Raw genomic sequence first — 9549 nt, 5'->3', positions numbered from 1 at the left:
GAAATTACAAAAAAAATTGTTTCCGCCCAAAACTTTGTACCCTCGAAAATTTCTTTATTTTCCGAAAACATCGACCATACATTAGTACCCTTCACCCAAGAGGCCAAGACTGGTTGAGATTTTATGGAGGGGAGTTCTCTCTAAGCAACCTAAGTTTTGATCTTGCTCGTCTCAATCCGACATTTCTACAACTATAACAATACTATTACCCCATGGTTCCTTAGGCGTTCTACAAAAATGAAGTTATTTCACCGACCATTAATATTGTTTATAAAAGGGTTCCATCGGGTAACTCAGAGTTACTGACAGTTTGCCAAAAACCGTTACGAGTGGTTTGTGTTATGTATCAATGCCCTGAAGTAAGTTTTGGGCGATGAAGGAAGAAGAGAAGGTCTAGCATGAAAGAAAAGAGGAAGTCAAGTTAGCCAAGGTGACTCCCTATAAACCACCACATAATTAAAGGGTTTCTTGAGAGGTGCCCCTTAACTACTAATGTGAGAGGATATAGGCAAGTCATCCTTGGCTACTAAACAACAACACTCTTTTCTTCATGTAAGTCCTCTCTTCCTCTTACTTTCTCTGATCTATTTAACCTCTTTGGAATGCTCATACTCTGTTGGTAACCCCTGGTCCGTATTTATAGATATGAAATATTCGATCGATATCACATAAGCTAGGTTTCCAGTGGTTGACTTTTTCTTTCTTGTCAACAACTACACCACTTGTTAATTTGTTTATTTCATGGGGAATACATGGACTTTTAATCTTCTTGAAGTATAAAGAACGAAGGAATATATTCTGTATTGTTGGAAGGGAAAAACGTTAATAGTATGGGTGCTTAATATGCTCGTACCTCTAGGTATGGAATTGCTTGGCAAATTGTCAACTTTGGATTGAGAAACTGCAACTAAACCATACTATTATGTTATATTCAACTTTTCGACATTCGCTGAAAATAATTTGAACTACTTGATAAAGAATATGTTAAATTGATTAAACTTATACAGAATGAACGAGAATTGGCTGTGTTGTATCATGTTTTCTTTTCCATTGAAGAGAGAGGGATTGGGTTTTGACTTCGTGAGTTTTATTTGTTCGTTCTTCCCTAAGTGTTCATGTTTGCGCTCCCACTTGGCCAAAGACTTAATTAAGAATGATGCAGTTTGGATAGAGTATTGACCTTACTTAAAAGGGAAAATATCACAACCTTTTAATAGGTTTAAAAGGAAAGATGCCATAAACCTCTTAGAAGCTAGCTTCATGCATGTTAACAATGATCTTCCCTGTCAAGTCTTACTAAAATTGTCCAAACCATGACCAAACATGTAAATTCCTTGTGGACATGTTGAGTTGAAGTCCAACAAGAGATAGAGAGAGGAAATATCTAATCTCTATAAATAGTGAGGGTCTCTCTCAAATAAGGGTATGGGTATCCAGAAATGCAAGGAAGTGTAGCAGAGAGAAAGTAAGAGGAAGAGAGGTCTTACATGAAGAAAAGAGTGTTGTTGTTTAGTAGCCAAGGATGACTTGCCTATGTCCTCCCACTATTCAAGGGTACCAGCTGCTCTCAGCTGTTAACCCTCTATTTAGCAAGTGAGATCATAGGGAGTCACCTTGGCTAACTTGACTTCCTCTTTCCTTTCATGCTAGACCTTCTTTTCTAACTTCAACACCACATCTTCACTGTCTGGTATATATGGTAGTCCGAAATTGAGATATGTAGGTGCCTTGGCAATACCTCAACCCCTCAACAATGAGGGGATTGACAGATTCCTCTGAACTATTATAGTTGTTGTGTGATCGCACGGAATCGCTTGCGAGAGCGGAAACCTGTAGAGCTTGAGCTATAGGTGTCAGCTCAAACTTAGTATGGTTGAGGTCTTTAGGGTTAGCTCGTTTAACCTTCTCCAAGAACAAACTTTGCAGCAATTGGGCTTGGGCAAGGGAGTAAAAAGCAAGGATACTGTCGATAATTGTTGTGGTTTAGGTACGTCAAGGAACGAGATTTTTAAAACAATTAGCTCGAAGATATCTCAAAATACGAAGAACAACTGTTTATTTAACTGAACTAGGTGAACCCACAAACTGACTTACAACATGCACAACATATGCCATATTTGGAAATGTAATAGTGATATAAACTAAGCTACCAACAATAGTGCATAGATAGTGTAGGATCTTCCAAGGGCCAAAGGAGTACCACCCATAGAAGAATAACGAGCATTAGGCCTCATTTAGATACACACAGGAGCGTGTTTGAGGGGGTGCGACCGTGCGGTCTCACCGGGCCTCCTCAAACCACATAATTTTCTCAAAGAGGTAGGGCCTCCAATATGCCGAATTAAATATATTAATTTGGCAGTATATAATGAAACAAGATAGTGATATAGCTGAATTGGGGTAAACCTCTTGAACATTGAGTATGAGGTCTTTGGTTCAATCCTCTCAACGCTAGTATTAATTATGGATAAATTATTACTTTAATTTAGCTTGTATGTTTATGAACTTGAATACTTTTTTTTTTTTTGTTGAATTGATGAATTTGAATACTTACTGTTTTATTCTTTTCATGAAGTAGTGTTGTCAAATGTGTATGGTTTTCTCATATAAGTATTTGGGAAGAAAAAATACACAACTTAGATTCATCTGAGTTAATTTTTTTTTCTTATCGAACTCAGGTCATTTAGGATACTTACTAAATGTATAATGTGTTAAACAAATTCACGTTTTGATATCATTGGAGAAAGGCCCCATCATTCTTTTTCGCACCGGATCCCCAAAGTTTATAAGTGGTGTTTGGTAGAAATGGGCTTTTATATATATATATATATATATATATATTTATTTTTTATAATCAAAAACTGATTTGATTTAGGAATATCCCAAAACAAATTAGCATAACTTTTTGTGATAATGAAGTATATTATAGGATGGAGTGATACTAGAAAGTGAACAAAGAGAATGTTTTTTCTCAAGAAACCCATGAACATCAAAACTAAAACAAAATGAATACAATAATAGAAAAAAAATGAGAGAGAGAGTTTGAATAAGAAAACTTGTGGAATATATGGAATATTCTCAGAGAGAGTTTTTTCTCTGAGAATATTAGTTCCTTAGCGGAGTGGGTCTTCTCATGGCAAGACCCAACACAACTATGTATTACTAAAAATGATATTCACTATGTAACTATTTTGTGGAATATATGGAAAACGAGGTGTGACCGTTGTTTCCAACATACAATTACCGAGGCTACACAGTTATCAATATGATAAAAGCTTTCCCGAAAAACAGCTATAAGCAAGTGAATACAACTGATACCTCCATTGAACAATGGCAACCACCGGTACACCCGTACCTCAAAATTAATGTGGATGCTTCATTTACTTCCGTTGAATCTAACATTGGCACGAGTTTGATAGTACATAATGCAGAATCCAAATTCATAGAAGCATATGCCTCATCTACCAGAGCAAGAAATAGCGAAGAAAGTGAAGCCATGGCCATTTTAAAAGGTCTCACCTGGCCAGAAGAACACAGCTACAGATCTATAATCATAGAAAACGACAACATTAATCTCATCAAGAACATCCAAGATAAAAGACATGCAGTTCAATGACAATCCTTAATACACATAAGCAGAATTCGAGAAATCGGGAGCAGACTTGATAGCGTCCAATTCAAGTACACCAAGAGACAACTGAACTCTCAGGCAGACAAATTAGCTAAATGAGCTCGTGTTAGAACTAAAAGTCGCGGAAGCTATCGAACCTATCCTAGAGATTGATCCGATTATGAAAATTAATCGAAAAGTTAAGCCATAATCAAATATGCGAACAGAATTTAACGAGGTTCGGCTTTAAAGCCTACGTCCTCGGGCGAACAAGAAATCTTTATTCAAGGATAGATGAAGACGACTAACACAACCCGCAAGTTCGTCCCAAGATGGTACTGTATAGAATTAACCTTCTATACTAAATCTTTGACGACCGAGAAATTAAACACCGCTCAAAACTATGAACAGAATTTCTCTCTAACTTGCTCACACTCTAGCTCTCTCTAAAGAAGAGTTGTTGTTGAGTTATTGTGGTTGATATTGAATACAAGCAATCAAGACCCCTTTTATAATTAATATAAGCCGGTGGCATCACTCCTAAATTGAACCAAAATTTAGAAATTGAACCCAAACCGCCTATTAGCTTCAAAACCGCCTATTGCTTAAATCGCCTATTAGTTTTGGAAACTGCCAACTAAACCGCCTCTCACAATTCTCCACCTCGTACACAATTTGATACACTTCAAATTTTGGACGAACACTAGGATACTCCTTGTAAGATATATCTGCTTCCGACTGCACCATATGACCATAGCTGCCTACATACCCTTTTATAGGATCAAGCCTACCGTAGTTCTACCAACCCTTCACATAAAGTTTACCTTGTCGCCATTACGCCCTTTCGGACAACTTAACATGAGCCGATTTGTAGCAATTCCAGGCAATGCTGAAACTTGCTACACATCACCACTTTAGTCAACATGTCCGCGGGATTCTCATCTGTGTGTACCTTCATGAGAGAAACATCACCTTCCTCTATGACATCTCGTACAAAGTGATACCTGACATCGATATACTTAGTACGAGCATGATGAACCTGATTTTTCGCCAAGTGGATCGCACTTTGACTATCACACCATACCTCTACGCACTCCTGCTTAATCCCTAGATCATCCAGAAGACCCCACAACCACAATGCTTCCTTCACACCCTCGGCCATAGTCATATACTCGGCCTCCGTAGTAGATAACGCAACTGTAGATTGTAACATCGATCGCCAACTAACTGGAGCACCATGTACCCTAAATACATAACCAGTAGTAGATCGTCTTCTATCTAGATCGCCAGCATAATCCGAGTCAACATAACCGCTTACCTGACATGTGTCTCCACCAAAGCATAAACCCGTATCAACGGTACCCTTCAAGTACCTCAAGACCCATTTCACAGCTTCCCAATGTGTCTTCCCCGGGTTTGCCATAAACCTACTAACCACACTGACCGCTTGTGAAATATCCGGACGAGTACACACCATAGCGTACATCAAAATGCCAACTGCACTAGCATACGGTACACGATCCATATGATCCTTCTCCACCGTAGTAGTGGGAGATTGTTTTCCCGAGAGCCTGAAGTATGGTGCCAAGGGTGTTGACACCGCCTTCGCATTCTGCATCCCGAATCGAGAAACTACTCGTTCGATGTAACCTTTCTGATTCAAGTACAATTTCTTACTTGACCTCTCTCTCTTAATCTCCATTCCCAGTATCTTCATTGCAGCGCCCATGTCTTTCATCTCAAACTCTTGACTGAGTTGAGATTTTAACTTATATATCTCCACCATGCTTCGAGAAGCAATAAGCATGTCATCCACATACAAAAGGAGATAAATAAAGTCACCTTCGCGAAGCTTCTTGATGTATACACAACAATCATAGTCAGTTCTGCAAAAACCATGCTTTAGCATGAAAAAATCAAATCGTTTGTACCATTGGCGAGGGGATTGTTTCAATCCGTAAAGAGACTTCCTCAAACGACATACTTGATTTTCTTTGCCCTCTAACTTGTATCCCTCATGTTGAGCCATATAAATTTCTTCTTCCAAATCTCTGTGCAAGAAGGCGGTTTTAACATCGAGTTGTTCCAGCTCAAGATCACTGTGAGCAACAATACTCAATAGCACCCGAATAGAAGTATGTTTCACGACCGGTGAGAAAATCTCATTGTAGTCGACCCCTTCTTTCTATGCATAACCATTGGCCACTAGTCTTGCCTTATACCTTGTACCCTTGATTTCGGAAGAATCCTCTTTCTTCTTGTACACCCATTTACAACCAATAACAGACTTACCTTCGGGCAATGGGACAACCTCCCATGTCTTGTTCTTGTGAAGAGACTCCATCTCTTCTTGCATAGCAACCAACCAACTCTCTCTTTCCTCCGCGGTAATAGCTTGTTTGAAGGTGATCGACTCGTCGTCTTCCACCGAGAGTGCATATTCAACCACATTTGCCTGCCCATAATGCCTGAGAGGTTTGTCTGACCCTAACCTCTGTACCGGCTTATATAACCGTTTCGGCCTAGTGTGTACCGAAACATCCTTCTGTTGTTGTTGTAAAACTTGTGTACCTTCCCCTTGAACCTCCTCATGATCGGGTTCATCAATTTCTTCATCCTAAGTATTATCCTGATGCTCCACCTGATCATGATTCCTAGAAACCCGTTGGTCTTCGGCTTCTACTTCCACTACTTGAGCTTTAGTAGACCCAACATCACCACAACTAGGCACCGTAGCTTTCGCCATAGCTACAACAGATGACTCATCAAACACCACATCTCTGCTGATTACAAACTTCTTGTCTTCCGTACACCATAGCCGATAACCCTTGACTCCTGTAGCATATCCTAAGAAAATTGCCTTCTTTGCTCTATTATCAAGTTTGTTACCTTTGACATGGTAATAGGCCGTACAACCGAAAACCCTAAGTCTCCCGTAAACTGCATGTTCACCTGACTACACCTCGTAAGGTATGCCGCCATCTAAAGAAGAATGTGGAGAACTGTTCACAATATAACAAGGTGTAGCAACAGATTCCGCCCACCATTCTACGCCTAATCCCGAATTGGAGCGCATACATCTAGCCTTCTCAAGTAGTGTACGGTTCAATCTCTCTGCGACTCCATTCTGTTGAGGTGTGTTTACTACTGTTCAATGCCTTCCTGATTACAAAACTCCTTGAATGCCCCATCCGTGTACTCGGTCCCATTATCCGATCTTAACGTCTTCAGCTTTCGACCAGTTTTGTTCTCAACCATTGCTTTCCACACCAGGATTGTGTTGAATACCTCATTCTTATGCTTCAGAAAATAAAGCCAGACAAATCTCGAATGATCATCAACGAATGTAACAAAATACCTGGAACCATCCTTGGAAGGTAACTTTGCCGGTCCCCAGACATCGGTATGTACGTAGTCTAATACCTCTTTGCTCCTGTGCTTGCTTGTAGAGAACGTCACCCTGTGTGCCTTCCCGAACACACAATGCTCACAAAGCTCCATGCAAGGCTTCTTCATGTCCTTTAACAAGCCTTTCCCACACATCAAAGATAGACCTTTTTCTGACATATGCCCAAGGCGCATATGCCAAAGCCTCGTACTAGCCGTTGGATCCCTTCCACTGATTCCTACTGCTGCATCTCCCGTAATTGTTGTCCCCAAAAGTTTGTATAAATTACCGTAACGAGTACCTCTCATTACCACCAAAGAACCCTTAACGACTTTTATGGAGCCATTCTCTATAATTATCTTACAGTCGTTCCGCTCCAACACACCAAGGGAAATTAGATTTTTCCGCAAATCGGGTATGTGTCTTACGTCCGTCAATGTTCTCACCACTCCATCGTGCATCTTGATACGTATTGTTCCGAGTCCCACAGTTTTACATATACTATCATCACCCAGTATAACTGTACCACCATCTATACTCCTATAGGTAGTAAACCACTCTCTATTTGGACACATATGGTGTGACGCCCCTGAATCAAGCATCCACTTATCATAGATCTTCTCAGACACCTCTGTTACCGAGAAACATTCGTCTGGGTCTTCTGACACATATCCCGCCTCTTGCATCTCTTATTTTCCCTTGTAGCCTTCGTTCTTTTGCTTTAACTTTCTCTTTGGACAAGCCGCTTTAAAGTGGCCAAGCTCACCACAACTAAAGCACGTTTTCTTGAAAGAGCCTCTAGATTTGGATCTAGATTTCCCGCCCTTTCCCTTTCCCCTTTCATTACTCCTCCCTCTCGTTACAAACAACCCTTGTGCTTGATCCTTGTCTACTCCACCCGACGCCATACTGTTAGTTGTAACCTTACGAAGGTCATCCGCTAATAACGAATTTCTCGTCTCTTCCATGCTTAGACTATCACCAACAAGCATCAAAGTTTGAACAAGGTTCTCATAAGATTTAGGTAATGAAAGTAACAATATGAGGGCTTGGTCCTCATCCTCAACCTTAACATCAATATCCTTCAAATCTGAGATAATCCTGTCAAACCTATTCACATATTCCTGAATAGAAGAATCCTCTTCCATTCTACATGTGAATAATTTGGATTTTAAGTAGACCCGATTTGTTAAAGTTTTCGTCATGAAACTGCTTTCTAGCTTTAACCACACACTCGCCGTCGTTGTTTCTCTGTCTACTAGGAACGCTACGTTCCTCTCAAGACACAACATAATGGTTGCCCGTGCTTCGAGATCTAACTCCTCCCAATCCTCATCTGACATATCTCCTGGTTTCTTTCCCGTCAACGTCTTGTGTAATTTCTGCGAGATTAGCAGATTCTTCATCTGCATCCGCCAATAAGAAAAATCATTTTTCTCATTGAACTTCTCTATCTCATATTTCCCTGATTTGACCGTACCACTTCTCGATCCCATCTTCTTATTCGTTCAATCTCAACAAGGCTCTGATACCAATTGTTAGTACTAAAAGTCGCGGAAGCTATCGAACCTATCCTAGAAATTGATCCGATTATGAAAATTAATCGAAAAGCTAAGCCGAACCTCGTTAATTTTGTTCGTATATTTAGATTTTGGCCTAGATTTTCGATTAATTTTCATAATCAGATCAATTTCTAGGATAGGTTTTATAGCTTCCGCGACTTTTAGTACTAACATCTCGGAAGAAAAACATAACTAAGATATGGAAAATGTACCTTCTATTTTAGTAGATAAGTATTGTAATAACTTTTGGGTTAATAAATAGTATGAAGGGTTTCAACAAAAAAAAAAAGATGTAGCATCACCAATGACACCAACATTGAGTATTGAAAAAAGAGTTATTCTTTCTTTGACATAAATAAAAAATCAAATAACATCATAAGAAAAAACAATTGAGTTCTAAAATGAAAAGAAAAATCTAGAGAGCAAAAGATTGAATAAAAAAAACTGAAGGGTTAATTCCATTTTGACCCCCTAAAGATGAATAACTCACCAAAATGACCCCTAAAGATGACCAACTTTTAAAATAGCCCCCTAAATCACTTTTCCGTCTGTTTTCCGTTAGAAATTAATTTTTTCTTTTTCATGACCAATTCTACCCTTCTGACATGCTTCCAATATTTATGGTTTCAAGATCATTAATGATAAATTATGTCATTCATTATTAAATTCCTTTTCTCTCAACAATTAATTTTTTCTTTCTTTAATTAATTTTTTCATCTCCTCCATTATCTTCAACATCTCTCATCAACTTCATTACCATCATCATCTTCAACATTTCTTTTTTATCTTCATCATCATCATTATCTCTAAAGATGAACCTATTTGCTTCTCTATACTTTTTCTAAATTAGTTGTTTCTTTTTTCTTCTCTGTACTTTCTCTCTCTACCTTCATCACCATCATCATCTTCAACATTTATTTTTATCTTCATCATCATCATTTATAAATATGAATCCATTTGTTTCTCTGTACTTTCTCTCTAGATTAGTT

This window comes from Eschscholzia californica, unplaced genomic scaffold (genome assembly GCF_041429995.1).
Source record: "Eschscholzia californica isolate CP2 unplaced genomic scaffold, dmEscCali1.0.p SCAF_2, whole genome shotgun sequence".
Lineage (NCBI taxonomy): Eukaryota > Viridiplantae > Streptophyta > Magnoliopsida > Ranunculales > Papaveraceae > Eschscholzia > Eschscholzia californica.
Note: the sequence above shows the minus strand (reverse complement) of the source record.